This window comes from Lactuca sativa, chromosome 7 (genome assembly GCF_002870075.4).
Source record: "Lactuca sativa cultivar Salinas chromosome 7, Lsat_Salinas_v11, whole genome shotgun sequence".
NCBI classification, from domain to species: Eukaryota; Viridiplantae; Streptophyta; class Magnoliopsida; order Asterales; family Asteraceae; genus Lactuca; species Lactuca sativa.
Window position 1 is genome coordinate 92,259,451 of NC_056629.2, and position 27,199 is coordinate 92,286,649.

A 27,199-nucleotide genomic window follows, 5' to 3' on the forward strand; every position below is an offset into this window, starting at 1 on the left:
AGGGTTTGAAGGTCACAAATCTTCAAAAACTGCTCAAAAAGAAGGAAAAACTATAAAATTTATGGGGGGAGATCATATGACATGGGAGGTGATGTGTCATTCATGCAAGCTGCTGGGACCCAACCCTCTATTTTGAGTGGGAAAAGACCTGCCGCCAGTTTAAATGTCTCAATTTCAACAAAAAGAGTGTGTAGCGCTTCTCAAGTCATGAGTTTCTTTTAATGTTTTACATGTTTTGTTTTCTATAATAAATAATATGCAATATTAGCAATGTGTTACATTTACTTACTATTGGAATGATTATTTGTATTTGACATATTAGTGCAATGAATTATCTTTATTGTTTATGGTATTTTATTTTGTATCATGAGATTTTTAATGAGTTATTTAATTTGAAAATTAGTAAATCTATCAAAAATATATAATTTTAAAAACATTTAAAATTATGACACACAAAAATGTGTGTCGTCTTCCTTTATAATATGGGGTTCCTTGATACCCATTGTGTGTCATAAACACGCTCGTCGTAAGTGATGGGTTTAGAGCAAAACATCATTCCTATGGTGTGCATGCAAACCCTAATATCTTTTGGATCTAGTTTGTCTAATGAACATGCAATTGAATATCCAAAGCTATAAACCCTAGATCTAGCATACAATTAATCATATTAACATAAGAATAGGGTTTAGATCTTACCTTGATTGTTATGTAGTAATAACAATCTCAAATCCTTCTTTGTAATGGCTTTAGGAAGCTTAAAGTCACAAGTGTCACTCCTCTAATGGCTCACAAACACCAAGAGCAAGAGGATGAAGAATAAGGAGAGAGGAGGCTGCCCAAAACGTCCAAAAACCCTAGTGGAACTCTTCCCCACGTTTTTGGGGCTTAAGGGTACTATATATACATGTAGGCTATTAGGGTTTTTCAACTAGGAAACCCTAATCTGACTGCTTAGTCACTAAGTAGCCCATGGACCCTTTTAGAATATCCCTTGGACGATTTCTAATGGATTTCCCCATAGAATTCGTCCAACCTATTATTCAAAGGTGATCCATAGGCCAAATGCAATTATCTTATAATTATAGTTCCAGTCTCTTAAGTTTAATTAATCTCTTTTAGCCACAAAATTAATTATCAATTAATTCTTGACTAATATTAATTAAACAATATGATTTCTCCTTTTAATATATTATTCTCATAATATATTAATAAATCATAATTAATCCTTTATCTCCATAATTCATCATATCAAGTTGCTTTGGTGAAGGCAACCCAAAAGGACCATGCACCATCGGGTCAAGTACATACCAAAATAGTAATGGACTTAGACACTAATCCAACAGTCTCCCACTTGGATAAGTCTAATAACCAAGGTTTTAGAACTCGTTACTCGATACATGTTCGGCTGACTACCGAGTAGCGAGTACTCGGGAGTACTCGGATTTGGAAATTTGTGTAGAAATATTTTTAGGGAAATTATATATGTCAAAATCATAAGTTGATTGAAATATATAACAAAATTGGATACATATGAATACACAAAAAATGAAAAACACATAATTGTCTCACTTCGTGAATAATGATTGAAAATTTAAGATATATATATGTAGTAAAAATCGCATGTGTGTGTGTTGAATAATAAATCATTAAGTACATTATACATATTAATCACCGAGTTGACCGAATTTCACAACACTACTCAGTTCAGTAAGGGGTCGATCGGGGAGTACTCGAGATTATGTAACTCGCCTCGGCAAGGGGGGGGGGGGGAGTAGCGAGTACTCGGAGGAGTAATCGGCCAACTCGGCGAGTTTTACAACACTGCTAATAACTATTCTACGTATGACTTCAGATCCTGATCTGCAATCGTAGCTTTCAAAAAACCACTGTCAACTCTGATCCTATCAAAAGCGTGTCCTTTAGATAAGGGATCATATATTCCTCCATTCTAGATATCGTATAGACTGAGACATGGATTTAAATCATTCTCTCTGTCTATGTGTTGTTTCCCGATTTCCGATTACGATGACTGACAACAGACTAAAATTGAACACATCAAATTAGTCCCGGCTTGGCCAAGCGCTTATGTGTCATCACTAAATCATCAAGGGGCCCACAAATATCGCTTTCATCCCACTTTGGATAAAAGGAACGGATAAACTTTGATTCAATACGTGCTTGCACTCACTCACCGAATCACACACAACAATATGTTTTATGACACCAAGTTACTGGTGCGTTTACATATTATCAATGTGTAACCGACTCGCAAGATACAACTCACACATCTCGGTTTCAAGAATATAAGATATTATCGTCTCACCAATCACTCGTGATAAAATACATGAAGTGATCCAAGCGAGCGTAGGTTTAATCCAATGCTCAAATCATATTCATAAGCACTCATGAACGTTGCAGCAAACATTTTCTTATGTCTAATACACTTTAGACAATCCACACACCAATTCAAGACAATCTTCATTCATACCTACTTCCAACATATGAACGACTGTGGTCCGTTCGAATAATTTGATTGTTCTGAACCAATTTAATTATTCAGGAAGTCAAAACATGCAAAGTGAAACACAATAATAATACTAATCCCATATGGCCCCAAACTCTGGGTATAAATAAAACATTTTATTTAATCACCATATTGATTACTCATTATTTGTTGTTTTGGGTGGTCAACTTCTTACTTGAATTATTACTACACTTGTCCCATGCTCTCAACATGCACACAATGTTTACCTACGGTCCTTACTTTTTGAAATAGATCAAATGAACACATTTCCAATCATACTCATTTCATAACTCCCAATCCTTATCATAAGTATAAGAATATCAAATTCTTGTTACTTATTCTAGATTCTAACATTTTATGCAATGATTCTTTCGTAAAGTCATAGCTCAAAATCATCAAGACTTGGCCAATCTCTATCAAAAACAATTCTATAGATATGATGTCTCTCACTCAAAGTACATTCCTTTTAACATCCTTCTTGCATAAAAGTTTCTAATCTAGACATAGATTCTCAATATCCAACTCCCAATATGGAAACATTTCCATATTTGCCATATGACAATTCATTCTTAATAGAATCTTATCTATTCATAATAATGTCATCCAATACCATACTTCCAACTACTCACAAGCGACCAATCCTCAACGAACTTTGGATCGTCCTTTGATAGTTGTTTAATTATCTTAGTCAAAACCGATTCTTGTCCTTTTTCCCTCTTAATGCGCTAGACATTTGGAAAATTTTAGAATGGTCAAATATTATAGCACTTGCAATCGATCCTATACCCAAAGCGTATGGAACACGATGCATAATAAAGATATGATACTCTATCAATCTTCTGCCATAATATTTTATGTGTCACGTTCTCATAATTCGAACTATGAAGAGGAATACCGTAATCATAATCGAAATTTAAGAACACAATATGTATCCTTTGACTAAATTTATCAAAAATTTTCAATCTAAGCTGTAGATTTTGAAACAAAGTACAATATTCTCTCCCTTAATTATAGCAAAACAACTTTTCAACCCTTACGACTTTGCAAAGTATAACTCTTGTTTTCTATAATTAATATTGCAAACTTGCAATACTTGCCTTAATAATCATACAAGCACAAAATTTATGCTCCCACTATCATGATGATTATTATCATATAAGCATAACACTTATGCTCCCACTAGCTTTGACATGTTTTAGAAAACAAATGAACTTCCAGAAAACAATACTTATTGAATTTCTGAAGTTCATATTTCTAATACCTAATGCTTTGATAATCCTTTATCTAAGCTTCTTAAACTTATACACCTTTGCCTTAGATAGCTCATATGTGTGTCTAAACAATTCAGACTAATTGCCAAATCTCACAATTCGAATTATGGAAAGGGATACCGTAACCATAATCGAATTCGAGAATACAATTTCACAATCACTATCTTCTTAAAATCTCTTTTAGTGAAAGCATTTCCTCACAATCATTTTCATGAAGAAGGGAATCTTATGACACTTAGATTTTAATGGTGTATGTGTTCCTATCCATGCGAATTTGTCAAAACTAAAGTTTGCGACAAATCCAAACTCATATGGACCGAACTTTCTCAATGTTGATTTCTTGCCTTATGGTAACACGAGTGCCCACCATGTCTTCCAAGTAGTTAAGCAGCTCACCCTTTCCTATTAATGTACTTTTCATTGATCAAGGTGCTTGCCTTTTATGCGTTCAAATGAGAACTCATAGAACTCGCATGCATAATTAACTCAATTGGAATGGCACAGAAACAAAATAATGTCAACACGATAGGTTGTAAACCTCAAGTCGTGTGCTAGTGATGATCGATAAGGTTTATTCTTGATTAGTTCTTGAAACTTTTCAAGACCATTAAGACTCCCACCGACTCCTTGACATATAAGATTCTTTTGTCAATAAACATTTCTCGACAAACAAATATTTAAGAGTTAGTGTAGCTTTTATCAAAACAAAACACTTCACCAAATTGGTCCTAGTTGGTCTTTGTCTTATCCAATACATCACAACTTTCCAATTTCAAATGTGCAAGAATAAGAAAACCCTTTTCAAATTCCACATTTGATGAATGTTATAAACCTTCTTAAGACTTGTCACTCAATTCACAATCTTAAATCTAAGACTTGATATTGAAACGAAGTATGATTGACTTCTTGATTTAACCATTTCTTCAATTCTTGATTCCTCTTCTCAGACATACAATTGCACTAAGACTCACTTAGAGGATCAATTGAGATATGGTTCTTAATCATTAAGACCTCTCATAAAACATAATAAAAGGTACCCTCCCTTATTCTTAGAATAGAGAAACTTTTATCTTTCTGCCTACTTGATTCTTCTTTATTCGTTCTGCTATTTATTGAAACTCTTTCAATCAACTGAGAATTACACTTAATCTCATAAGTATAATCATATTTACTTAACCTTAGTAAATCATGACGAATATCTTTTTTACTCTTGTGGTGGACTTGATCAACACACAACCTTGTGTACTCGATCTCCTAGTCCTTCACTTGACATTTTGTCAACACATTAGTCTAATTTCCAAATATGTAATTTCTCATTCATCATGCAATCAATCTGTATGATTCCAAGTTTCTGTCTTGGGCGATGAGAAACTTTCCCTATTTGGTAAATTCTTGACCTTTCCACAAATAACATAATTAAGAGTCAAATCCATTATTGCTAATAATAGAAACTTACAAACATCAATTTTTCATATACGCCATTGCAAGGATAAATAAATAATATAAAATCAAAATTTATTTTATTGCGGAAAGTTTTTTCCTTACAATGCAATTCAATTGAAAAACTATGTTAATACATATATCTTAGCAATCTTATTCTAACTCCAAGTAGTTGCTCAAGATTCTAATCTTCAAGTAATGCGATCGAAATCCATTTCTTCACGATTAGATTCCGCTCACTTCTTCCCTTAAGCTTCCTCTCTTTTCTTCGATCCTACAAAACATCGAAATGTAATCTTATCACATTATGTATTAAGAATCTAGAATAGGAACTTAAAAGAGTTAGTTAATGGATTTTACCTAAAGTAGAGCCATACGTTTTGAGTCTCCCATATCTTAGATCTCTTAGGTAAATAGGGCAGCTTCGTCTCCAATGCCCCTTCTCTTGGCAATAAAAACAAATTGACTATTTTGGAACAGCACATGGAACTACTTATGACTTTGCCTTTCTCTTATGATCAAACTTTTCGATTATGGCATGCCTTTCATTGCCATTGCCTATATCCATAGAGGTCTGGAAGGCAGATCCACCAATTAACTTTGCTTTTCCAGTGCGCCAAATCATCGCTGATTCAGCAACAATAAGCATACAGGTGAGATCGATGAGGGTTACGTCGTGGTTCATCATATAGTACCCTCTTACGAACTAACTATATGAGTCATGAAGTGACTGAAGAACCCAGTCAACAGTCAGCTCCTCACAGACAATAGATCCCAACATTCTTAACTTATCAATGTGTGACTTCATCTCTAGGACATGTGCACACACTGAATTTCCTTCTTCATGTTTACATGCCAAAAGGGCTTGAGTGAGTTTGAACTTTTCAATCTTTTGAACTTGTAGGTTAGGGAGAACAATAGGAGGATGTGGATGAAGTGAAGCATGATCTCGTGTTCCTCGATCGAATCGTGGAATATCATCTTCATGTGAAAAGCTTGTTTCACGGGATTTGGGAAGACCATAGTTGTCATACTTTGACATCTAAAAACCGGGAGAAAATTCAAGTTAGGTTGATTAGAATCCTCGATGTGACACCCAAATGAAACATCGAGGCTAGGATCCAACACAATACTCTACAACCTAGAAAAGGGATGTCGTAATCTAGTTGCAGAATATTTGAAGGTAGGTGAATGACGATTCACTAATTTCCACCTTGAGAAACGAAAAAGAAATTTAAGTTTTAAATCTATTGAAAATTCCTAGATCTTTTGAGATTCATTAAACATTTCAATGGCATGTTTAAATCTCGATATGCCCCTCGATTTGTGACCGGGATGCCAAGGATCACAAAACAAGGTGTGAATAACCATGCAAACTTACATCGTGCCCCACATGTTACAATCATCTATTCAATGTGCCGGTTGACCCAACACGCTCCACTAAACTATGACAAACATTGAGTTACCCTTTGCTACCTTTGCTTAAAACCATTTAGCACTACTAGAAAACAACCATTTAATGACGCGCAAACAATGACACTCGCTGATAGAGGACGTGCATATGTGCGTGCCTTAAAAAATAATGTCAGTTTTGCAAAATTTGAAGGATAGAAGGCACGCATTTGTGCGTGCCCTAAAATTAGTGTCTGAAAAGAAAAAAAAAAGCAGAGGGCGCCTTTCATAAAATGTGCGTCGTCTGAATGTGTCGCTTTATAACATTTTAATGAAACACGCGTTTTTAAGGTGGGATTTCACCCGCCTATTGAATCCCAAAAATTAACCCCCCCCTCTTCCAATTAACAAGAAAAGCCCTAGGTCTTCATCTTCATGCCTGCCGCTTAAGAGAACGGTACCGTTGATATCTCTATTGAAGCTGTGGTTGTCGATGATGACGTCAAGTTCAGATTCCAAAGTGATGTACACCGAGAATCTCTCCGGGAGTTGTCGATGATATCTCTACTGAAGCTGTGGTAGTTGCAATGGCTATCATCATTTCCCTTGTTCGCTCTTTCCATCGTCCCCTATGCTCTTCTTCATCTTCCACACCTAAACATCTTCTTAAATCTCGCATCTGCCCCCTTTGGTCACTTTCCTTCTTATTCTGCCTACCTCCTCCTCCTCGCAGTACTATCCTCCGCTGCTGCTACTCACATTCGCTTTCCCCCGCCGCCGCTCATCGCCGTGGTTCATTCTGCTCCGCCACACTACCATCTTCAATGTCGATGGTTTCTGATGATAATCCTCTATTAAAGGACTTTGTGTTCCCTCCGTTTGATGCAATCGATGACTGTCATGTGCGCCCTAGGATGTGTGCCTTGTTGAAGAAGCTTGTAAGTCTGTGTGATTGATTATAGATTTGTGTTTATTCGATTGTTGATTTGGGGAAAAAACATCGTAGGACAGCGATTTGGTTGAATTGGAGAAAACTGTGGAGCCGTCGTGGCTGAAGCTGGTGGAACCGTTAGAGAAGATGCTGGATCGGTTGAGTGTTTTTTGGGGAGCTGTTAATCATCTTAAGTCTATTAAAGATACTCCTAAACTACGTTCTGCTATTGAAGAAATCTAGGTTTATTTCTATTACTTTTCGCTGATATGATTTACCTTTTGAAAAGGCAATATCTATCCATATAGTGATGTCTGCTTATGTGCGTTTATACGTGTTTTCATTTCGAAGGTAAAACTATAGTTGATACAGTATATTATGGAGGAAATGGACGCTAGTAACTCTCGGTGTATGCCATATCATGCAATATCAAGAATTTGTGGATTTGGTCTGACATATCAATTTGTGTACACATGCAGCATCACTAAAGGAGGCTGTTCTTAGTGGTGTCGGAGGTGGGTATTGGCAACAACTCCCTTTGTCACCTATACTTTGTCACACTCACACCCTTTAACTGCACATAATTCACTATTGCCTCAAAATTGCAGAAGTTGGTTGAAGGATACTTGCTTAGAGATGCTCAAAGGAGTGACTGTGTTTGCTCATATTCTAATTTGGCAGTTACAGGTATTTTCAAGGAAAAATTACATTTTTTTCCACGTGGTATGATTTTGTTTTAGTTGTTGTCCCTAACTGATGTAAAATGACTATTTTGCCCTTCTTTATTTTTTGTAATTTTTTTACTATGTGTTTGTTATTGTAATCGTTATTAGTCATTGAGACTTAGGGAGCTTGCCTGATCAAAGGGTTAATCATGGAGGGAGGAAACAAGGGTAGAATAGTCATTCTACACAAGTTAGAGATCGAAACAAAAATAAACTGAAACCACAGGGGCGATCCTGGTTAAAAACTAGTTTTAGGGATGGTCGTGGTATCCATAACTTTTGTTAAACCACAGGGACGATAAATGTAATTTAGCCTATTTTCAACATATGTCTATTGAGGTAATTGGAATGTTTATTGATTGATCATAGGGGGAGACGTGTGCAGCAGAAGGTAAAGAAGTAATAACTGCAAAGGTAAATGTGTCTTATTACCTATATGGCTATATCTGCTTTGCACTAACATCACTTGTTTTTTATGATTTACAAACATATTTCTGAGTTCTGATCATTTTGTCCTTCTCAGACACAAGAATTTCTAGCTCTACTGCCCATTGTTAGAGACCACATAATTGATGGTTTTAGCCCCGAGGCACGTGAAGTATTTCACAGAGAATTTGATTTCTTTGAAAAAGTCACCACTATATCAGGTGCTCTGTATCCACTCCCCAAAGAAGAAAGGAGAGCTGGCATCAAGAGGTATATCTCAGTTGTGTCACAATAGTCAAAATCGGGTCAAGTCTAAGCCGGTCAAGGTCAACGAGTCAAACCGGTCAACTCAATTAAAACCTTGTATGATAGAGTTTATATTATGTAATTACTGTATAACTCACTATTCTAATGAGAAAACACCACTTGGAAAGTTCATGTGTTTAAATTTCCTTAGCATTAGTCTAAACAATGAACAAAAACAATAATACAATGTTGCATACTCATAGGGAGTGCGTAAGATCCTAAATCATGGCACAACGGGGTCTAAAGACCTTGCATTGCGAAGCCGAACGCTCTCATTCATCACACACGAAAACACTCTCAATCGTTTTGACTCTATCTTCCTGTATATCAAATCTCTCCCAAATCTCCCTAAGTATGTCAAATCTCTCCCAAATCTCTCTAAGTATGTGAAATCTCTCTCACATATCTCTTCGTATGTGAAATCTCTCCAAGTATGTCAAATCTCTCCCAAATCTCTCTAAGTATGTGAAATCTCTCTCACATATCTCTTCGTATGTGAAATCTCTCCAAGTATGTCAAATCTCTCCCAAATCTCTCTAAGTATGTGAAATCTCTCTCACATATCTCTTTGTATGTGAAATCTCTCCAAGTATGTCAAATCTCTCCCAAATCTCTCTAAGTATGTGAAATCTCTCTCACATATCTCTTCGTATGTGAAATCTCTCCAAGTATGTCAAATCTCTCCCAAATCTCTCTAAGTATGTGAAATCTCTCTCACATATCTCTTCGTATGAGAAATCTCTCCAAGTATGTCAAATCTCTCCCAAATCTCTCTAAGTATGTGAAATCTCTCTCACATATCTCTTTGTATGTGAAATCTCTCCAAGTATGTCAAATCTCTCCCAAATCTCTCTAAGTATGTGAAATCTCTCTCACGTATCTCTTCGTATGCGAAATCTCTCCAAGTACGTCAAATCTCTCCCAAATCTCTCTAAGTATGTGAAATCTCTCTCACGTATCTCTTCGTATGCGAAATCTCTCCAAGTACGTCAAATCTCTCCCAAATCTCTCTAAGTATGTGAAATCTCTCTCACGTATCTCTTCGTATGCGAAATCTCTCCAAGTACGTCAAATCTCTCCCAAATCTCTCTGAGAACGAGGAATCTCTCTCAAATCTCTCTCGAAATCTCTCCCAACTTTCTATAATCACTCGGGGCATCCCGACCCTCGAATTTGGCGAAAATAGCCCAAGAACGGAAGTCTACGCGAAAAACGGACTTAAGGGAACGAACCCTTCCGAGCCGAAAGTACTATTCACGAACCGAACCGAAAGCACTATTCATGAGGGTCCGAACCGAAAGTACTGTTCATGAGCTGAACCGAAAGTACTGTTCATCCGAACCGAACCCGGCCATGAAAGAGATCCGAACCGAACCACGCAAGGAGGAAAGGTCCGAACTGAACCTCACATGGAAGGAAGGTCCGAACCGAAGTTACTGTTCACTACTGTTCACCACAGTAGCTTCGGTTCTAGCCACCCTTCGGACCGAACTCCACCTTCGCGTCGGATAGCTGCCTCGGACCGAACCGCTTTCCGCTTCTCGCCTTCGCTTCGGACTGCATCGCTTCCGAGCCGAGCTCGCTTCGCCTTTCGCCTCCCCGCCTCAGCCTGCCGCGTCCGAGCCGAGCCACCCTTCGCGCCTTCGCTTCCGGATTCAACCCCAGCGTCCGAACCTTCGCCAAGAGGACCGAGCCTCGGCCGAGATCCGAAGGGTCTCGCTGGGCAGCTCGGATTTCGCCTATTTTTACCCATTTTTGCATTTTAAACCCATTTTTGATTATTTTAACATGGGATTTTCACCCAAAACTTTATTTTTAATTATAGGACCCCTAAATTAATAATTTAATCACATTTTAAGGGTAAAATTTTATTTAAAAAGGGGTTGGTAAAGTACAAAAAGAAGAAGTGTTGACCTTACCCTAGTTATGACGCAAGCAACCCCCATGTCCACTCCATGACAACCCACACTCCTCCCCACCATACCTTGTACCTTTTTACCTCCCTCACAAGCCACCTCCATGCTTTGAGAGCTGGACATTCACCCCCTCTCCCCTCTTTTCTCTCATTTGTTCACACTTTCACAAGAAGATCAAACTCCTTTCTCTCTCACTCTCTCTCTAGAAATCCAAGATTCAAGGGCTGATTTTGAGAGTTTCCTCCACCTTTGGTAAGCATAATCCATTTCCCTTATGATTATCTCAGTTATTTCCACTCAAATCATGGATATCTTACACAAACTCCATTATATTTGTGTTAGAGTTTCGAATCTTCAAGCGATCCTTCTAGTGTTCTTGGATTGAACACTTCTTTTCTTCAACACTTATCTACTGAAATCACATAAGGTGAGTTCATACCCCTACATTTTCATGTTTTCTTAAGTTTTTAGGGGGGGAATACAAGTTAAAACACCAAGAACATAACTAAAACTTTCTAACAGCTTTCATCAGAAAAGTTGGACTCCATTCACGGACTGTTTTGGACACCTTAAACATTTTAGTTTTCAAAACTGTTTTAGGTGCATATAGTTCCACTTCTTAGCTTTAAAATGACTACTTGCACAACTCCATACGATTTTTCTACAAATTATGGTGATTTTTACAAAACTGCCTATCATTCCAAGCACCAAACCGGACCAGTCTGTGATTATGGACTTTTTCACCCAAGTTGGAGGTCATTAAAAATCATGATAAAAATTAGGAGTAAACTAGACACATTTTGGGAACTCTCAGAATTTACGGATTTAGTTTTCGACTTCGTATGATTTTTCTATGGCTTTTCTAAAACAGTGCAGGAAGGTCTAAATTAGTTAACATCATATAATTTTCATAACACCTTGTAACATGTTGAGCAGGGTGCATATTATTACGTGTTCATGTATATTTGCAATATAAGACATTCTTGTGTTAGTATCCAGACATAAACCTGTTAACAAATGGATTTTTACTAGACAAAACATAGATTACACAAAGCGTTATTATTGAAGTATATCCATTACACACAAACGTTAAATAAACTATATTAAGTAAAAATTACGTACTTTACTGTTACTACCTTCGTTTTGGCCAAACTATAATAGGTATAGTTTACGATGGATTTCAATATGCATACATTACAAAAAGGAAACTTTCATTATGATTAAGTGTAAATTCGTTAATAACTTTGTGAGTCATCCTCTTCACATAAATCATAAGTCCTGTATTGTAACCAGAGTCTCCTGGAAGGAGAGCGTGATAGTTGTATATAGATCTATATTGGGTTTGACACCCCACACCTTGCTGCTAGCTACAGTTGGACCTGCAGGTCTACGGGTGACAAGTGTCATTTCAGTTCTACGACGCCCGAAGAACGTCGTATTCGGCCACCTAGGTCATAGTATGGTTATAATAGCTCACAGAAAGTATTAACAAACTTAAAAATATACGAGAGTTTCATTGATATCATACGCGTTTGTGTTGAAATGAACACACATTATTTTCTGTAAATAAGAAAGATTTCTCATATATTTCAGTCTTTGGATACAAGACTACATTATTCACTTTAAGGAAAATATCGGATTTTTCTGGAACAACTATACAATTACATGACGAGCTTTTTCATAATTATATACAAAAACTTATGAACTCACCAACCATTGTGTTGACATTTTTTTTCAAACTGCTTGTATTCTCAGGAAATCGCTAAACAGGTAACCAAATACTTTTGAGGATGGGACGTTGAGGCGTCAAACTTATCTTATTTTGTCAACATATTGTAATTGAATTTCAAACATGTAATACATACAATGATGTAACTTTTTCAATTATATATATGTTGATTGTGTTTACTTTCATCACTATTACCATTGTTGTTATGATACTACACATGAAGTCCTCCATCCCTGGACGTTTCCGCCATCCTTGGTTCAGGGGTGTGACAGATTGGTATCAGAGCACGGTTTATAGTGAATTAAGTATATCAAACAACATAGGATATACAAACTATAAACACATTTGGGACTAAGAGTCTCTGATTTTAAAACATTCTAACCGGTTATACTTTTCGAAAACGAATAAGTTCTGTTTAAAAGTATACCTATATGCATTGCATACGCGCGTAGTGTCATAACTAGAAGAACTTAAACTAAAAGAAGAGGAGTTGAACGCTACGAGTATGCCTTGGTATAAGTAATCAGTTTTGGGAAGGATATAGCCTGATCAACTATATTAGTCCGGAAAGTGACTTACTCATACCGGGGGATAGCCGTAGGAGGGCAACAAGTCTTATAACCTAACTTCACCCTACAAAGAGTGCTATAAGAACCAAACCTAAACATTTAAAATACTATATGAGTATTTGTATGTTGCTATATCGCAATATTATTAATATCTACTACTATCCGCTTCTTACCCCTCTATTCTCGCGCAGACATCATGGCAGGATTTCACCTACCAGGAGACCCATACTTTCCCAACCAGGGAAATGCTGGATGGATTGAGGAAGAACCCGAAGAGCTGATTGAAGAGGATCCCGAAGAGGATCCCGAAGAAGAGCCCGAGGAAGAAGAAGAGGAAGTAGATGAAGAAGAAGAAGAAGAGGAAGACGACGAGGTGGACATGGATGAGGAGGAAAGTGAAGAAGAGCCTGAGGAGGAAGTCTTCAACCCTCCTTACATTGCTAGGGTGCCTGCAAACCGCTGGGGGCACAATGGGCCTGAGCCCCGTTGGGCAACCATGATCGAGAGGTGGAGTCGGCAACAGCACCAGAGGTCACCCTATGGCGACCAACGAGGTTATTATGACCTCAGCCACGGAGGACCGGCTGACAGAGCTCTCCCCGTTATGACCCAGCACATCACGAACTTGGGAAACCAGAGTAGGGAAATGGCAGACCAGATTCGAAATCTCAGCGCTATTACGGCTGCCACCGATGCACGCACCCGGGATTTGGAGAGGGACTTCTATCCATTGGACCGACTCATCGAGGACCTTACCGCCGCTCGAGCAGAGGTAAGGGAGTACCAGGTGAGACACGCAGCCCTCGAGGAGAGGGTAATCGCGGCTGAGCGCCGGATTGCGGAGCTTCAGGGAGCCTCGACCTCATCCCAGGGCCACCATGGATCAGATGCTTCACGCCACGAGTAGTTTTCGCGCTACTTATATTTTGTTATAAATCTAGGATTTCGAGTATGCGTTGGTACTACTCTTTGTTGCGAATAGGTTGACCTTGCGACTAAGTGATCCCACTAGTCAAAGGGACTTTTGTACTGCCAAAACTTTATCTTTTACTATGATGTAATGTAGACCCTTATGAGGTCAAATTCCTAAGAATATTATGTACTAGCAAATCATCAATGAATGTGGTTTGTATTTTATTTCTTTTGATGCTGACACAAACCAAGCACTTGACTCTGCTGGAGTCAACACTAATTAATTCATAAGATTAATTGCATAAACTTGACAAATAATTGCCTTCTAAATTAATAAACTCGGACAAAATACAATTGAAATGAAACAAGTAACGCTCGACTCGTTTCACCATTGAAGTCTTACCGTCAAGCCTTTCTTTTTATTTTCTTATGTCAGAACCATGCCACCAAGGAAAAGACCAAGACCTTCCGAAAACTCAGCACCACCCACTCCGCCGCCACCTCTGGAGTTTGATCCGGTGATGTTTCAGGCTGCAGTAACAGCAGCCGTGGCGGCAGCAATGTCGCAAATGGGTACAAATGGTTCCGGCGGTTCCGGATCCGGGAATACTAACTCAAATCAGGGGGACAGCACAGGGCGCATCAAGGAGTGTTCATACAAAGACTTCACTAATGGCAAACCCGATCCTTTCGACGGGAGCGGGGGCGTCATGGCGCTGATGCAATGGTTCGAAAGGACCGAAGCAGTCTTCGAAATCTGTGCTTGCCCCGAGGAAAGCAAGGTCAAGTATGCGGCATTCACTTTCACAAGAAAAGCTCTTACTTGGTGGAATGGCCGAGTTAAGTCACTTACGCCTGCAGTGGCTAACTCCATCGGCTGGGAGAACTTAAAAGCGCTGATGCTAAAAGAGTATTGCCCGAGGGGAGAAATACAAAAGCTCGAAGAGGAACTATGGAATCTCAAGATGTCGGGGATGAATCTCGAAGCTTATACCGACCGATTCAATGACCTAGCACTCCTCTGTCCTGCAATGGTCACTCCGGAGGAGAAAAAGGTAGAACGATACCTTTGGGGGCTGTCACCCCAGATTCATGACAGTGTTCTGGCCTCGAAACCTACTACCTTTGAAAGTGCCAAGGAATTGGCACAACAACTTATCGATCATAGGGCCAGCCGTGGCGCCATGGTCGCCGCCACCAACCAAACGAAAGGAGGAAACAACAAGAGGAAGTTCTGGAACATTAAAAAGAAACAACCGGTGCAGGACCCTGCAAAGAAGCAACGGACAGTTGCTGTCCGTGTAGCCACTACTGCTTCTGCTCCAGCGCCGCCAAGGCCATATGCTGGAAACCTCCCCAAGTGCAACAAGTGCAACTTCCACCATACCGGTGCTTGTCGGGAAATGCACTGCAGAAACTGCAACAAGAAAGGGCATACCGCTCGTTTCTGTAAAGCGCCAGCACGATCAAACAACCAAGTTGCCAATGCGGGGGCAAGCCAAACCTGCTATGAATGTGGTGAAGCAGGACACTTCAGGAGAGACTGCCCCAAGGCACAAACTCCTAAAGTTGGTGGTGCAGGGAGAGTCCTGACGATGGGACACGGAGAAGCAGTCAAGGATCCCTCGGTGGTTTCTGGTACGTTTCTCCTCAATAACACATATGCATGCGTACTATTTGATAGTGGAGCAGAGAGGAGTTTTGTGAGCCATGAATTCAAACAATTACTAAAACAAACCCCTCTTTCATTAAAAGATACATATGTAGTAGAAATTGCTAATGGGAAAGAAGAGCACACTAATGATATATACTCAGGGTGTACCCTCACTCTAGACAACCATTCGTTTAAAGTAGACCTGATGCCGGTCACAATAAAATGCTTTGACATAATCATCGGTATGGATTGGTTAAGTTCACATCGTGCCGACATTCTATGTTACGAAAGGGCCGTTCGCCTTAATCTGCCGAATGGCGAAACCCTCTTTATCTATGGCGACAAACCCAGTTCAAATTTGCAAGTCATCTCTTGCGTCAAAGCCCAAAAGTACCTCCGAAAGGAGTACCACGCATTTCTAGCCCACATAGTAGATACGAAACGAGAGGTGAAGGATATCAACGACATTCCCGAGGTGTGCAACTATCCCGATGTATTCCCCGAAGATCTTCCAGGTGTACCCTCCGCACGACAAGTCGAATTCCGGATCGACTTAATCCCAGGAGCTACCCCCGTCGCTAAGGCTCCATACCGTTTAGCACCGGCAGAAATGCAAGAACTTTCCATCCAGTTAAATGAACTGTTAAGCAAAGGATTTATCAGGCAAAGCTTCTCACCCTGGGGAGCACCGGTCTTGTTTGTAAAGAAGAAAGACGGATCTTTTCGCATGTGCATAGACTACCGGGAGCTAAACAAACTCACTATCAAGAACCGATATCCCTTACCCCGAATCGATGATCTCTTTGACCAACTCCAAGGAGCAAGCTACTTTTCAAAGATCGACTTGAGGTCGGGTTATCATCAACTGCGAGTACAAGAAGAGGATATCCCCAAGACTGCGTTCAGAACTCGTTACGGGCACTATGAGTTTGTGGTAATGCCCTTCGGATTAACGAACGCACCGGCAGTATTTATGGACCTGATGAATCGAGTGTGTCGACCCTACTTAGACAAATTCGTGATTGTGTTCATCGACGATATTTTAATCTACTCCAGAAGCGAGGATGAGCACCGTCAACACCTCCGGCTGATCTTGGAAACACTGAGGGCCGAGAAGCTTTACGCCAAATTCTCAAAATGCGAATTCTGGATTAGAGAAGTGAATTTTCTTGGCCATGTGGTTAGCGAGAAGGGGATACATGTGGATCCCGTAAAAATCCAAGCTATTAAAAACTGGTCAGCACCTACAACGCCGACGGAGATTCGACAATTTTTAGGGCTCGCCGGCTACTACCGAAGATTCATACAAAATTTCTCGAAGATCGCCAAACCACTCACCACCCTGACTCAAAAAGGTGTGGTATTTAAGTGGGGAGATAAACAAGAAACCGCCTTCCAGACGTTAAAACAAGCCCTGTGCAGCGCACTAGTTTTGTCTCTTCCAGAAGGAACTGATGATTTCGTGGTATATTGCGATGCTTCAAACCAAGGCCTCGGATGCGTGCTCATGCAGAGAGGAAAAGTCATCGCCTACGCATCGAGACAGCTTAAAACACACGAAGTTAATTACACCACCCACGACCTTGAATTGGGAGCGGTAGTGTTCGCCTTGAAGATTTGGAGGCACTATCTCTACGGCACAAAATGTACCATCTTCACCGACCATAAAAGTCTTCAGCATATCCTCAATCAGAAAGAGCTCAACATGCGACAACGGAGATGGGTTGAACTGCTAAATGACTACGAGTGCGAGATTCGATACCACCCGGGCAAGGCCAATGTAGTGGCTGATGCCCTAAGCAGAAAGGAATATTCGGGCCGCCGAGTAAAATCCTTAACCATGACCATCCATTCCCACCTGGCCACACAAATTCGGGAAGCTCAAGTAGAAGCCTTGAAACCAGAGAATGTGGCGGGTGAGGCATTAAGGGGAATGGATAAGAACTTAGAAGTCAAGGACGACGGAACCCGTTATCTTAGTAACCGGATCTGGACACCGAAGTTCGGTGGGATCCAAGACGTGGTCATGAACGAAGCACACAAGACTCGATACTCCGTTCATCCTGGGTCAGATAAGATGTATCTAGACCTCAAGAAGTTATATTGGTGGCCGAATATGAAAGCCGAGATTGCTACATATGTGGGCAAATGCCTGACTTGCGCCAAGGTCAAGGTGGAATACCAGAAACCCTCAGGACTACTTCAACAGCCTGATATACCGGAATGGAAGTGGGAACAGATAACCATGGACTTCATAACCAAGCTGCCTAAGACTGCGAGCGGGCTTGACACTATATGGGTGATTGTAGACAGATTGACCAAGTCTGCACACTTCCTACCAATAAAGGAAACTGACAAGATGGAGAAGTTAACCAGAATATACCTCAAGGAGGTTGTGCGACTGCATGGTGTACCAATATCTATCATCTCAGATCGAGATAGTAGGTTCACTTCGAGATTTTGGCAGTCCCTGCAGAAATCCTTGGGTACTAGGCTAGACATGAGTACGGCCTACCACCCACAAACTGACGGGCAGAGCGAGCGCACTATACAGACATTAGAAGACATGTTGAGAGCATGTGTGATAGACTTTGGTAAAGCGTGGGATACCCACTTGCCACTGATCGAATTCTCCTACAATAACAGCTATCACACCAGCATTAAAGTCGCTCCATTCGAAGCTCTTTACGGACGCAAGTGCAGGTCACCCCTATGTTGGGCTGAAGTGGGGGATACTCAGTTGGCTAGGGAGCAAATTCCGGATAGCACCCTTACTGGTCCTGAAATCATAAGGGAGACCATAGAAAAGATTGTTCAGATTCGAGAAAGGTTGAAGGCCTCCCGTGATCGACAAAAGAGTTACGCGGATAAGCGACGCAAACCTTTGGAATTCCAGGTTGGTGATCGTGTGTTACTAAACGTTTCCCCTTGGAAAGGAATGATACGCTTCGGCAAACGGGGGAAACTAAACCCGAGGTACATTGGACCGTTCGAAATCCTCGCCAGGATTGGTCCTTTGGCGTACAAACTTCGATTACCTCAAGAACTCGATAAGGTACATCCCACCTTTCACGTATCGAACCTGAAGAAATGTCTGTCCGACGAGACACTTGTGATACCTCTCGATGAGATTGAAGTTGACGAAAATCTCCACTTCGTGGAAGAGCCAGTAGAGATTATGGATCGGGAGGTCAAAAGAACGAAACAAAGTCGTATTCCCATCGTGAAGGTTCGATGGAACGCTAAACGAGGACCTGAGTTCACCTGGGAGTGCGAAGACCAAATGAAGCAAAAGTACCCGCACCTTTTCCTAAACCCTTAAAGCCCTGGCCAAAGCGTAAATTTCGGGACGAAATTCCCTCTAACGGGGGGATGATGTGACAATAGTCAAAATCGGGTCAAGTCTAAGCCGGTCAAGGTCAACGAGTCAAACCGGTCAACTCGATTAAAACCTTGTATGATAGGGTTTATATTATGTAATTACTGTATAACTCACTATTCTAATGAGAAAACACCACTTGGAAAGTTCATGTGTTTAAATTTCCTTAGCATTAGTCTAAACAATGAACAAAAACAATAATACAATGTTGCATACTCATAAGGAGTGCGTAAGATCCTAAATCATGGCACAACGGGGTCTAAAGACCTTGCATTGCGAAGCCAAACGCTCTCATTCATCACACACGAAAACACTCTCAATCGTTTTCACTCTATCTTCCTGTATATCAAATCTCTCCCAAATCTCCCTAAGTATGTGAAACCTCTCCCAAATCTCTCTAAGTATGTGAAATCTCTCTCACATATCTCTTCGTATGTGAAATCTCTCCAAGTATGTCAAATCTCTCCCAAATCTCTCTAAGTATGTGAAATCTCTCTGACATATCTCTTTGTATGTGAAATCTCTCCAAGTATGTCAAATCTCTCCCAAATCTCTCTAAGTATGTGAAATCTCTCTCACATATCTCTTCGTATGTGAAATCTCTCCAAGTATGTCAAATCTCTCCCAAATCTCTCTAAGTATGTGAAATCTCTCTCACATATCTCTTCGTATGTGAAATCTCTCCAAGTATGTCAAATCTCTCCCAAATCTCTCTAAGTATGTGAAATCTCTCTCACATATCTCTTCGTATGTGAAATCTCTCCAAGTATGTCAAATCTCTCCCAAATCTCTCTAAGTATGTGAAATCTCTCTCACATATCTCTTCGTATGTGAAATCTCTCCAAGTATGTCAAATCTCTCCCAAATCTCTCTAAGTATGTGAAATCTCTCTCACGTATCTCTTTGTATGTGAAATCTCTCCAAGTATGTCAAATCTCTCCCAAATCTCTCTAAGTATGTGAAATCTCTCTCACATATCTCTTTGTATGTGAAATCTCTCCAAGTATGTCAAATCTCTCCCAAATCTCTCTAAGTATGTGAAATCTCTCTCACGTATCTCTTCGTATGCGAAATCTCTCCAAGTACGTCAAATCTCTCCCAAATCTCTCTAAGTATGTGAAATCTCTCTCACGTATCTCTTCGTATGCGAAATCTCTCCAAGTACGTCAAATCTCTCCCAAATCTCTCTAAGTATGTGAAATCTCTCTCACGTATCTCTTCGTATGCAAAATCTCTCCAAGTACGTCAAATCTCTCCCAAATCTCTCTGAGAACGAGGAATCTCTCTCAAATCTCTCTCGAAATCTCTCCCAACTTTCTATAATCACTCGGGGCATCCCGACCCTCGAATTTGGCGAAAATAGCCCAAGAACGGAAGTCTACGCGAAAAACGGACTTAAGGGAACGAACCCTTCCGAGCCGAAAGTACTATTCACGAACCGAACCGAAAGCACTATTCATGAGGGTCCGAACCGAAAGTACTGTTCATGAGCTGAACCGAAAGTACTGTTCATCCGAACCGAACCCGGCCATGAAAGAGATCCGAACCGAACCACGCAAGGAGGAAAGGTCCGAACTGAACCTCACATGGAAGGAAGGTCCAAACCGAAGTTACTGTTCACTACTGTTCACCACAGTAGCTTCGGTTCTAGCCACCCTTCGGACCGAACTCCACCTTCGCGTCGGATAGCTGCCTCGGACCGAACCGCTTTCCGCTTCTCGCCTTCGCTTCGGACTGCATCGCTTCCGAGCCGAGCTCGCTTCGCCTTTCGCCTCCCCGCCTCAGCCTGCCGCGTCCGAGCCGAGCCACCCTTCGCGCCTTCGCTTCCGGATTCAACCCCAGCGTCCGAACCTTCGCCAAGAGGACCGAGCCTCGGCCGAGATCCGAAGGGTCTCGCTGGGCAACTCGGATTTCGCCTATTTTTACCCATTTTTGCATTTTAAACCCATTTTTGATTATTTTAACATGGGATTTTCACCCAAAACTTTATTTTTAATTATAGGACCCCTAAATTAATAATTTAATCACATTTTAAGGGTAAAATTTTATTTAAAAAGGGGTTGGTAAAGTACAAAAAGAAGAAGTGTTGACCTTACCCTAGTTATGACGCAAGCAACCCCCATGTCCACTCCATGACAACCCACACTCCTCCCCACCATACCTTGTACCTTTTTACCTCCCTCACAAGCCACCTCCATGCTTTGAGAGCTGGACATTCACCCCCTCTCCCCTCTTTTCTCTCATTTGTTCACACTTTCACACGAAGATCAAACTCCTTTCTCTCTCACTCTCTCTCTAGAAATCCAAGATTCAAGGGCTGATCTTGAGAGTTTCCTCCACCTTTGGTAAGCATAATTCATTTCCCTTATGATTATCTCAGTTATTTCCACTCAAATCATGGATATCTTACACAAACTCCATTATATTTGTGTTAGAGCTTCGAATCTTCAAGCGATCCTTCTAGTGTTCTTGGATTGAACACTTCTTTTCTTCAACACTTATCTACTGAAATCACATAAGGTGAGTTCACACCCCTACATTTTCATGTTTTCTTAAGTTTTTAGGGGGGGAATACAAGTTAAAACACCAAGAACATAACTAAAACTTTCTAACAGCTTTCATCAGAAAAGTTGGACTCCATTCACGGACTGTTTTGGACACCTTAAACATTTTAGTTTTCAAAACTGTTTTAGGTGCATGTAGTTCCACTTCTTAGCTTTAAAATGACTACTTGCACAACTTCATACGATTTTTCTACAAATTATGGTGATTTTTACAAAACTGCCTATCATTCCAAGCACCAAACCGGACCAGTCTGTGATTATGGACTTTTTCACCCAAGTTGGAGGTCATTAAAAATCATGATAAAAATTAGGAGTAAACTAGACACATTTTGGGAACTCTCAGAATTTACGGATTTAGTTTTCGACTTCGTATGATTTTTCTATGGCTTTTCTAAAACAGTGCAGGAAGGTCTAAATTAGTTAACATCATATAATTTTCATAACACCTTGTAACATGTTGAGCAGGGTGCATATTATTACGTGTTCATGTATATTTGCAATATAAGACATTCTTGTGTTAGTATCCAGACATAAACCTGTTAACAAATGGATTTTTACTAGACAAAACATAGATTACACAAAGCGTTATTATTGAAGTATATCCATTACACACAAACGTTAAATAAACTATATTAAGTAAAAATTACGTACTTTACTGTTACTACCTTCGTTTTGGCCAAACTATAATAGGTATAGTTTACGATGGATTTCAATATGCATACATTACAAAAAGGAAACTTTCATTATGATTAAGTGTAAATTCGTTAATAACTTTGTGAGTCATCCTCTTCACATAAATCATAAGTCCTGTATTGTAACCAGAGTCTCCTGGAAGGAGAGCGTGATAGTTGTATATAGATCTATATTGGGTTTGACACCCCACACCTTGCTGCTAGCTACAGTTGGACCTGCAGGTCTACGGGTGACAAGTGTCATTTCAGTTCTACGACGCCCGAAGAACGTCGTATTCAGGCCACCTAGGTCATAGTATGGTTATAATAGCTCACAGAAAGTATTAACAAACTTAAAAATATACGAGAGTTTCATTGATATCATACGCGTTTGTGTTGAAATGAACACACATTATTTTCTGTAAATAAGAAAGATTTCTCATATATTTCAGTCTTTGGATACAAGACTACATTATTCACTTTAAGGAAAATATCGGATTTTTCTGGAACAACTATACAATTACATGACGAGCTTTTTCATAATTATATACAAAAACTTATGAACTCACCAACCATTGTGTTGACATTTTTTTTCAAACTGCTTGTATTCTCAGGAAATCGCTAAACAGGTAACCAAATACTTTTGAGGATGGGACGTTGAGGCGTCAAACTTATCTTATTTTGTCAACATATTGTAATTGAATTTGAAACATGTAATACATACAATGATGTAACTTTTTCAATTATATATATGTTGATTGTGTTTACTTTCATCACTATTACCATTGTTGTTATGATACTACACATGAAGTCCTCCATCCCTGGACGTTTCCGCCATCCTTGGTTCAGGGGTGTGACAAGTTGTTTCACTTATATATTGATTAAATGTTATGTTTTCCTGTTTTTAGCATATAGTAGTTTACTGGTTATTAATTTTATAAACGATATGGGTACAGAGGGTTGGAAAAAATTCAGTTACCTGGAGATGATTGTTATCTACCAACAGCTCCTAGTAAGCTTGTGAGGGGCATTTAGGTCAATAGTGGAATCCCTTTACAGTCGGCAGCAAAAGTCCCAATTATGATCACTTTTGATGTGTTTGATCGAGATGGGGACCCAAAAGATATAAAACCCCAAGCTTGTATTTTTAAGGTAAGCAATTACTACTCATCACCTATAAACATTGGTTTAATTATTAGATGTTTATCTTTATGTACTGTAGGTTGGAGACGACTGTAGACAAGACGTGCTTGCTTTACAAGTAATCTCACTTCTGAAAGACATATTTGAAGGGGTTAGACTCGCTCTTTATTTATATCCACACTCGTCAATTTCATGTATTGTGATGCTAAGTTTCAATGGTTTTTGTTGTTAAAGTTGGCACATTTTCATAAAGATATCTTGGAAGTTGAAGAGAAGCAGTTGGTGTTATACGCACAAATGGCAAGTCTTGTTAATATAATACTCCAGTGGTCTACTCTCAATATTAAAGAGATTGCAAAGAATTTCTCCAATGTACATTTCTATTTTTTTAAAACAAAACGAGAATAATTTCTATATAATTTTATAATACATTTATTTTAATCGCACACAGCTTGCATGCAATGCACATACAATTTGTGACAGTGAGCTGATACCATTTGGAACTGGACTATATCCCGTCATTTCCATTATAATTCACAGGTGACTTTAGGGGTAAAAATGGTATTTTCTTCTTTGAAACTTCACTCACATCAACTAACAAATGACTTTGATTTTACAGCTGCTCTCCAAATTCAGTTCTTGTATTTGAAGGCAGAATGGCAACTGTACGTGCTATGCAAACAATACCAAAAGGCAGTGAGGTATGTTTTTCTTACAATCCTTCTACATTCTTTTATTTTATTTGTATACTTGAATCAGTTGAATGTATTTAATCCGTGACTTATTTGTGATGAAATCTATGAATTTGTGGTGAAATGACTAAAAATCTTAAGTCTGTGGAATATAGTCATATACATCATCATCTTAGCTTATGTTATGAAATATGTGTATGCTGTTGTAGCCTTCCATGGCAGGGGTTAAAAGCTGGCACCAAGAATTAAGCAGAAATATGATAAAATTAGTGAAAAAAAGATGCTTACTCCCATTGAGGTATTAATTATTATTTACAGCAAATGTACTTTTAAGTACTTATTCTCTTTAAGTTTTATTTTATTTATTTACTTCTACCTTACAGGTGCTTTGCAAATCTTATCCTACTGAATTCATACAATATTTCCATTATTGTCGATCTTTGCGATTTGAGGACAAACCAGATTATTCTTACTTGAAGAGGCTTTTCCATGAACTTTTCACTAGAGAAGGTAGAATTTATTTATATTTTTTAAAAAATTAGATTGCTGTATATTATTTTCTTAAATACGTATGCCGTATATTGAACAAGAAGTGTTCATGTGTCAAATTTTCTTTATTCAGTTTATCAGTTTGACTATATATTTGACTGGACCATGTTAAAGTATCCCCATGTGGGCTCCAATTCTAGAGGAAGGGTAAGTTATTTGTTTGTTAATTTTCTATCTTTTCTGAAATACTTATTTATCTTTATTATGAGGAGACAACTACAAAATTAACATTGAACCCTAGAATATCAGCAGAGAAAGCAGAAAGGTCCATGGACCCCACCTCCAAAAGCCATTGACATCTCATCATCTCCTCCAACACCATCTGGGACCCACGCAACCCCTATTACTGTCCCCACTCCATCTCATAATCTCACCACCTCTTCAGTCCCTCCAGGTCCAACTCCAGTGAGGGGCATTTTAGACAATTCAGTCTCAGTCTCCACCATCCCTTCCTCACCTATAAACAAGGAAGAAGAAGTCGGAGGATTCCCTGTTCGTAAATCATCTCCTACCCTTAGTGAATCTGGATTAAGGAATCTTGGGAGGGGCAGTTTGACCAGTTTGACAAGTCAATCTTCAGTTACTGTCCCTATCAACCCTACGAATAGTAACATTATTTCTACCAATAATTCCCTGGGTGTTGGTCAAGCTTCTAAAATGGCTAAGAGGCCTATGTTAGGGACATATGAGAGAATGGTTCAACAACATCCTCCTGTTTCATTTTTGAGTAGTAGAATGATGTTGCCACAAAGTGGTGTCAAAAGTACTGATGGTGATAATGGAAATGGTGGTGAGGGTGGTGGCATGGGCACAAGAGTCTTTTCACCTTCTGGTGTTCCTGGCATTCAGTGGAGACCTGGTAGTTCCTTCCAAACTCAACATGAAGGGGTATGCTATATATATTGCTATACTATACATTGTATCTACATTAACTAAAATACTTTTTAAGTTTTTTTAATAGGAACAATTCCGTGGAAGAACTGAAATAGCACTAGATCAAAGAGAGAAATTTCTTTAGAGATTCCAACAAGTACAACAAGGAAGCAACACCCTCTTCGTATGCCTCCTATTTATGGAGGAACAATTCAATGATGTTAAGGACTTCATTGATGACTATGTGGAACAAAACCAGGTCATCATATACTTTTTTCCCTTTCACATTTTCTCAATAGTTTCTTTGAGGTTCTCTCCTCTATGCCACCTTGTCAAATTCATGATAAAAGATTCTTGTTGTTTTCACATTTTAGAAAGCATCTAAAACCACCACAAACCATTGCATCTGCAGGAGGATTTTGATGAGTTTGAGGATGTTGATATGTTATACAACACCTTATTACTAGACAAAGTAGAAGCACTTGAAGATCTTGTTATCATTGGTCCACCTGGCCTCGTTAAGGTAACAACATATCTGTTGTTCAAACTTCAAAACTCTACTTGAATTTATATTCCATTCATCATCTAGAAACTAGTTCCAATTAGAAACCATGTTAACTTAGTCAAGATAGTTGGCTTAACATATATTAGTTTTTTTGCAGCTCTCAATCTGATCTGGAAGCTAATTTTGATTATTGAGTAAAGACTTGGAGTTGAATTTGATTTAAATCTTGCAGCATTATCAGCAAGATGCAGTAAAGACTTGCAGTTGAATTTGGCTAAGTCATTATTGAGTGAGATGGGCCAATGTACAACTATTTATCCATATAATCAGCTGTTTGGAGCATTAGTTTTAAAGAATTATGAAAAGCAAGATGCAACTTTACTTAGTTGGAATTTGATGTACATAGTAGATTAGATGCAAATTTATATATTGTAAGAAATAGAATTGTATGACATTAAATTTATGCAATGGATTCTATTTTTTGTATAAGATATTTTATTTTCTATTATGAAACATTAAATACAAATTTAATTTGAAAATAAGTAAATCGATAAATAATATTTTTTTAAACATTTAAAATTATCATACGCAAAAATGTGTGTCATCTTCATTTATGACATGGCCTTTCTTGATAGGGGCTTTCTTGATACGCATTGTGTGTCATTAACACGCGCATCGTAAGGTTATGACACGCAAATGCGTGTCGTCTTCCTTTATGACAGGGCCTTCCTTGATATGCATTGCGTGTCGTAAATGCACGTCGTAAATGCGCGTCGTCTCTCTTTATGACAGGGCCTTCCTTGACGCGCATTTGCGTGTCGTCTGAGCCTTTTACGACGCGCAATGAGTGTCGTAAAAGGCTGTTTTTCTAGTAGTGTAGTGTGCCGGTTAACCACACATGCTCCACTAATGTCTTCGCAAGGGCACAAAGTGTAATTTCATGGAATTATGTCAATTCACTTTTGCCTAAAGTAACTAAGATTGGGAATTTTGTAAAGGCATTTAGTTACTTTTTTACTTCATTATAC

At 39.2% G+C, this 27,199-nt stretch overlaps 1 pseudogene; it reads left to right on the plus strand.

The window, feature by feature from the left end:
• Positions 1–7,936: 7,936 nt before the first annotated feature.
• On the plus strand, positions 7,937–24,096 carry LOC111883717 (phosphatidylinositol 4-kinase alpha 2-like; annotated as a pseudogene).
• Positions 24,097–27,199: the final 3,103 nt, after the last annotated feature.